The following is a 6,000-nucleotide window of genomic DNA, read 5'->3' as shown; positions in this document are numbered from 1 at the left end:
GCCGTGTGATTGGTATTCTGAAAACACATTTGTTCTCTTTTGTTTACCTACACGAGGTATTCGCTGTTATGAATAATTTAATTCCTGTAGAAAGTTCCAGAAGTGTTCTGAAAGCTTACTCAGTGTACTTTGTTTGCTCTCCCTCTGCCGGTTTCCCTGCGAGAGAACAGCTGGATGCAAAGCAGGCCACTGCGATTTCAGGAGATCCACATTTCCGGTGGCTTCAGTGAGGCTGTTTATCCATTATGTGCTTCCATTCTCCTCTCCAGTGCATTTTTTCCCTCTTAATTTCTCGTTTGTATGATACCCTATCCTCTCAGCGGTAATAAACAAAAACTAAGAGAATTTGGTCACAAAAAACAACATCTGCTGGTATCTAACAACAACGACAACAACCAGTTACTGAGGAAAACACAAACGTGACTGTTGCTTCTCAGGAATGGGTCCACTTGTCAAAAAAATCCCATCAGCCAACTGACACCAAGGCAGTGAGTGGATTCCCCTCCGTTCAGTGACCCAAATACAGGAAGTTTGGAATAAAACTTAGAAACTTAAGAAATCACATTAGGGTTTCTTGAATCCCTTTGCTACTTACCTTGACAACTACTAGGGCCAGACAGTTTTTTTTTCAGATTGGACCCACACATAGCATACAGCCTCAGACACAGTTAAAGAATAAATAAACTGATCTCACCAATTTGCATTTCAAAGCCTTATCGAAATATGGCCCACTCTTGAACCTGTAGACATTATCATTATACTAAAGCAGCTTTAATTATAGAATATAAAACCTGAATATATCAAATATGGACATCTGGTCAACCGTTGCTTTCTACTGGATGATTACTCTTGCAATCTCTTATCTATGGTTCTCAGACAATCTTTATGCTGTAGCCTTTAACCTTGGCCGTGGGGTCAGAGCCCAGGTTAAGTAGGTACTGAAAGTTAGCGTTCAGGTGTAGACAGCAGGTCTGAGAAAGATGCTGTGGTGCTCAGTGTGAGAGGTGTTGAGACTGCATCGAACATCGCGGTCACCTCAAAAGGGATTCCTCGGAAAAGCCACAGGTAGAAAAAAAAAAATTGTTCCCTGAAACCGCGTTCCCCGAAATAAGGGTCGCTCGGCCCGAATTCGGGAAGCCGGCAACCTGTTTGCGGCTGAGCCTGAACGATTATCTGTGAGGCGGGCAGAGGGAGGAGGAATCCATCCCGATTAGGGGGGGAGATAGGAGGGGTATTAGGGGCTTTATGAGCTTCCTGTTCTGGGGAAGAGGGTGTCATTACTCAAGGCCTGTCAGAGCCAATGACAGTGGTTCACAAACACCCGGCTTCGGTCCGCCGTCCCCCGCCGGAGGAAATAAGAAAGGGGAAAAGACCACTGGGGGCATGAAGGAAACAGAGCTCTCTCGTTGCTCATTAAGCCCGTTCTCAGACAGGGAAAATAAAAAGGTAGTGGCAGAAAAGAGCTTCCTCTCCCCTCTCCACCTCAGCTGATGTGTGGTGAGCGTTCTGGTGCAAAATGGCTGCCTTGCCCAAGTTGGTGCTACAGATAGCGTCTCCCAGGGTAACGGAGGCCGGGATCTGCATGTCATCACAATCTGGGGACGCCGCCCCCCGGTGGCTGATCAGATGCCCTTGATCCGCGTAGTCAAACCGCGCATGAAGCGTGTTCCTCTGACTCACGTCTGCGTGAGCGCGGCTCGCTGGCTGGGCCGGGGAGAGGTCCGGCTGGTGACATCGTGCTCTGGAAGAGCACGGACGCTTGGCTGCTGCAGCGTGGGGGCCACTGCGTACATCTGGACATTCCAAGGCGGGGACAAAATGGAGGACAGGCGTTTAAAAAGTCTTTTAAAGATAAGATTCCCCAGATTACCCATCTGCAAAATGACCTGGATTGTTTGATCATATTGATATTGTCATGAATCATTCTTTCTCAAGGAGAGGGTAGAACGGGGGTGAAAACGGCTCGGTAATCAATCCTATTGCTTGGATCCTTTGCTCACCTACAGTGAAGACTAAACTGAGCACATTAATCTAATCGAGCAGCACAGATTAATGGTAGCAAGTTGATTGCATTAATCATTGTGTATTTCTCATTATAATTAGAAAGAATTGATTCGTGCGAGCAAAATTAATTCGAGAAATTAATAGGAGGGAAGGTAAATGTGTTTATTCCTGAAAATGAGAGAAGTGACACTCTCCTTATGGCTAGCTACTTGTGGTCGCAGACAGAAGCATTTATGAATGTTGTTGAAGTGCTTTAGGTGAAGGTGCTATGTAGCTAGCTCTCATGAAGAACCATTCACAAACTCCGCAGGATTTAACATCTTCTGTGTAATCCTGCATAGTTTTGTGCAAATGTATCTTCAGAATACCGTTCTCCAATACCTTTAATTATGTGCAATTGTCTTAATTATATAGCTGTCCCCTGGGTTAGTCTAGCTCATCAATATGCAGGGCCTAGTTTCCTGTATCCTGGGTTTTTTTCACAGTAGGGTTAGTTTTCCTTTCCTACAGGCAACAGTGAATTGACGGGCCACTATTAATATTTTAAACTCTATTAGACGCTTCTGCTATTCACCTGCATTAAAGTGAATATCGGGTGGTCCATGGGGCTCAGAATGCTTTAGCTGCCATAAGGCTGTAGGCCAGCAGAATCACACACCCAATCAAAAGCAATGCTGTCCATTACTTATTCATTAACCTTTATTTAAACATACCGGGTAGGTTGACTGAGCATGCATGTTTAGTTTAGTTTCGTTTATTTGACAATTATTAAAATACATGTTACAGCAAGTCATGCATCCTAAAATTATCAAGGATAGCACAAGAAGTCACAGACTTATTGCCATGATTTCCATGGTCTTTTACATCAATGCCCTGTTAATCCCACCCCACGACACTGCAATAATAAACCTTGTCAGTCCTCCTTGTCAGAATTATGGAATGGGGAAAATAAATTCGAAATTGGGGGCAAGTTGTACACATCAGATCTTTAATCTGATTGGCTATCGCGCCGGGGTGCTTGTCACTTCTGGTCGGCTTCGCCGGGTCGCCTCCCGCCGCCAGCCGTCCGAACAGACAGCCCTGGGGACGCGAAAAAGCGAATCTCATTAAAAATGAATGGGAGGCGATGCCATCGCCCGAGAAATTCGCTTCTCGTTGGAGGACGCGTGGCGTCACAATCGGTGTTCCCCGAGGATCCCGTGCGTGAGCGGCTCCTCTCGTGCCGTCGCTTCCAGTTACGACCCCGGGCGGCCGCAGCGGACGGTTTCGGAGACGGTGCCGTCATTTTCTGCCCAAGCGAGTGGCGGGCGGACCGCGATGGTCCCCGAGGAGCGCTTCACCCTCTTCTCACCCCCGCTCAAAACAGCTCCCCCGTCATGACACGTCTTAGCTGCCCTGCTAAATACCAGGGGAGCTGTGCGGCTCGCGGACGGAGAGCAAAGCGCCTCGCTCCCCGACGCAGCAGGGATACAAAGCTGTCTCGAGCTTCAGTAAGAACAGAGCGGAAAAACAGAACCCAGTGTTCTATAACACTAAGCGCGATGTGGCGCGTTCATTTGTCACTGGAAAGATAAATCTGATTTAGCCAAATTACTCGTCTCAGCTTTTACCGGGACGGCGCGGTAAGACATTCATAGATTCATTTACATTGGGAAACGCAAGTTTGTTTGATACGCAACGTGAATACTAAATGTTCCCTATGCCTTACAAGCAGGGCCCCACTGTAATAAGCAACAAATTATGCTGTGTGCGAGGGAAAAAAGGTTGTCAGTGCCTTATCGACCTGAATGCAATGTAGCTTTTGTTAATAGAGAAGAGGCAGGAAATTGTAAGCATGGTGTCCGTCATATATAATACCAGCCTGAACAATGCTATACCGACAAATGCAAATTAGGAAAATGCAAAAATGTTTTCCGGAGCTTTATTTCCATATATAATGTATGTGAATCACGCGCATATATTAAATTCAATCCTTGCATTGTCTGTGAGAACTGGAATCAATTAAAGGGATTTGTGAGGATATGAATGTCGTGCCTCCTGCTGTTATTGCTGAAGGGATAATGGTATCGATTGGATGCAGTCATAGCAACCGGTCCAAATATAGTTCGGTGATTTAGTAGATGCCCTGTTCGGTAAGTGAGTTGTTGGAGCATGCGAAGGACGGAACACTGAAGACCTTGCATGAACTGGCCACTAATGAAACGATGCATAATCCTTATATGAGTCAGTGGTAGCCTAAATGTTATGTGACTAAGAACTCAATAATGTTAAATATGTTTCGGGGTTTTGGGGCTAAGACAGAGTGTACTCTCTGGGTTACGCTTAGATGTACCCTGGAGCTACGGTTAGGATGACTCAGGTAACCTAGCTCACATCCTGTATGGTGCAGGTGTTAATACTTAATAAAAACACAAATAACTGTATTATTTTCATTATTTTTACTTTTGAAATACCTTGTTCTCACATGAACGTCTGGCCACCTTGGTCTTGTTCTTCGTGGCACGACCATCAACTCTGTCTTTTTACAAAGTAAACACGACCCAAACTTAGGGCTCTGTTATTACCATTGGTTCCACTTCACAGCCCTAATACATGCATAATAATAATAATAATAACAACTGTAGGCAATGACCTTCGAGTGACAGTGGTAAAGGCCAGCTGTTATTGCTGTTCCACAGAAGCTGCACATAAAAGCCGCCCGTCATTATTATTATTTTTACTGCATGACCCGTCCCCGTATGGCGGCTTTGCACTTTGACCTCTTTAACGGCCAGGGGAGAGAAGCGTCTGGGGAAGATCCACGGGCTTTCGCCGCACAAGCATGCTAATTTATTGTCCTCCTCTCGTTTCATCGTTAGCTATCAACTGAAATTAGGGGCACTTTCACAAGGTGATAGAAGCGCCCTCGGGCTCTCTTGCTATAGATCCCAATTTGTCCCTTAATTTGATCAATTTGTGGCTGATTGAATTAGACTTGGGGGGGGGGGGGGGGCAGGAGAGGATTACGGGGAAGAATGCCTCCTGTTCTGGGAAAGGACACATTCAGTGAGCAGGCTATTAATGCACTGCCTGTACTGCTTTCAATTGCCAGAATATGTATTAAACAGAAACCACACACACGTAAAGCATGTATCCGCATAATGCATGCTGCAGAAGTCCATGGAGGAAAAAGTGAATGCAGAAAGGCTTGAATGACTAACTCTTATGTAAAACATCCACAGAGACGCTTTTGATTTTTACAAACCTAAACGGCCAATGGCTACACCATCACTCCGTCTTTAATGCAGTGATTGGGCCTGAGGGGAACGTGGCTCGGTCAGAACTGTAGTTGAAGATTACTTGAAAATGTGTTTGTTTTTTTTGCATTCAACTAATAATTATGTTGTGGGTTTGTATTGGAATTAAGAGTTTCCTGTGCTTTCAGATTTCCTTAGAAATCTGAAAATCTTCTGGACCAGCCAGAGACAGTTTTCCTAGAAGGATAAGCAGAAAGGTCATTTCATGGTGTGGCGATGGGGATACAGTGCCATAGGAGATAAATCACACTGCGCTGCATGATAGATACAAATTTTCATGCTAAAACAAAGGGCTTGATTCACTGTCTTTACTGGAGAACTCACAAAGCAGGGTTACTGAGTTAGCCGGATAACTGGACTGAAGTAAAACCTGGAAAACAGCTCTTTTTACTTCAGACCATGTTCCAGATTTAGGAGGGTTTCGGGTTTTACTCAGTGCAGTTATGCAGCTAACTCAGTATTCCTGCTTCCTGAAACAGGGCCCCCGGGTCATCAAATCACTCCTCAGTTCATGTGAAATGCTGACCTCTGCACCCTACTAACCATATTAAGGGGATATAAAATGGTTGCCGAGTGCTGTGGTTGAGATGATCCTTACAGTATCCCAACAATTGAATTAAACCGTGAGAACTCCAGAGTTTATGCATTATTGATAAACAGATGGGCTCTAACTTAAAAGCCCCTGGAAATGCGAGGAGTG

The sequence above is a fragment of the Anguilla rostrata genome, chromosome 7 (genome assembly GCF_018555375.3).
Source record: "Anguilla rostrata isolate EN2019 chromosome 7, ASM1855537v3, whole genome shotgun sequence".
In the NCBI taxonomy this organism is placed as follows: Eukaryota; Metazoa; Chordata; class Actinopteri; order Anguilliformes; family Anguillidae; genus Anguilla; species Anguilla rostrata.
This window is presented reverse-complemented; position numbering follows the sequence as displayed.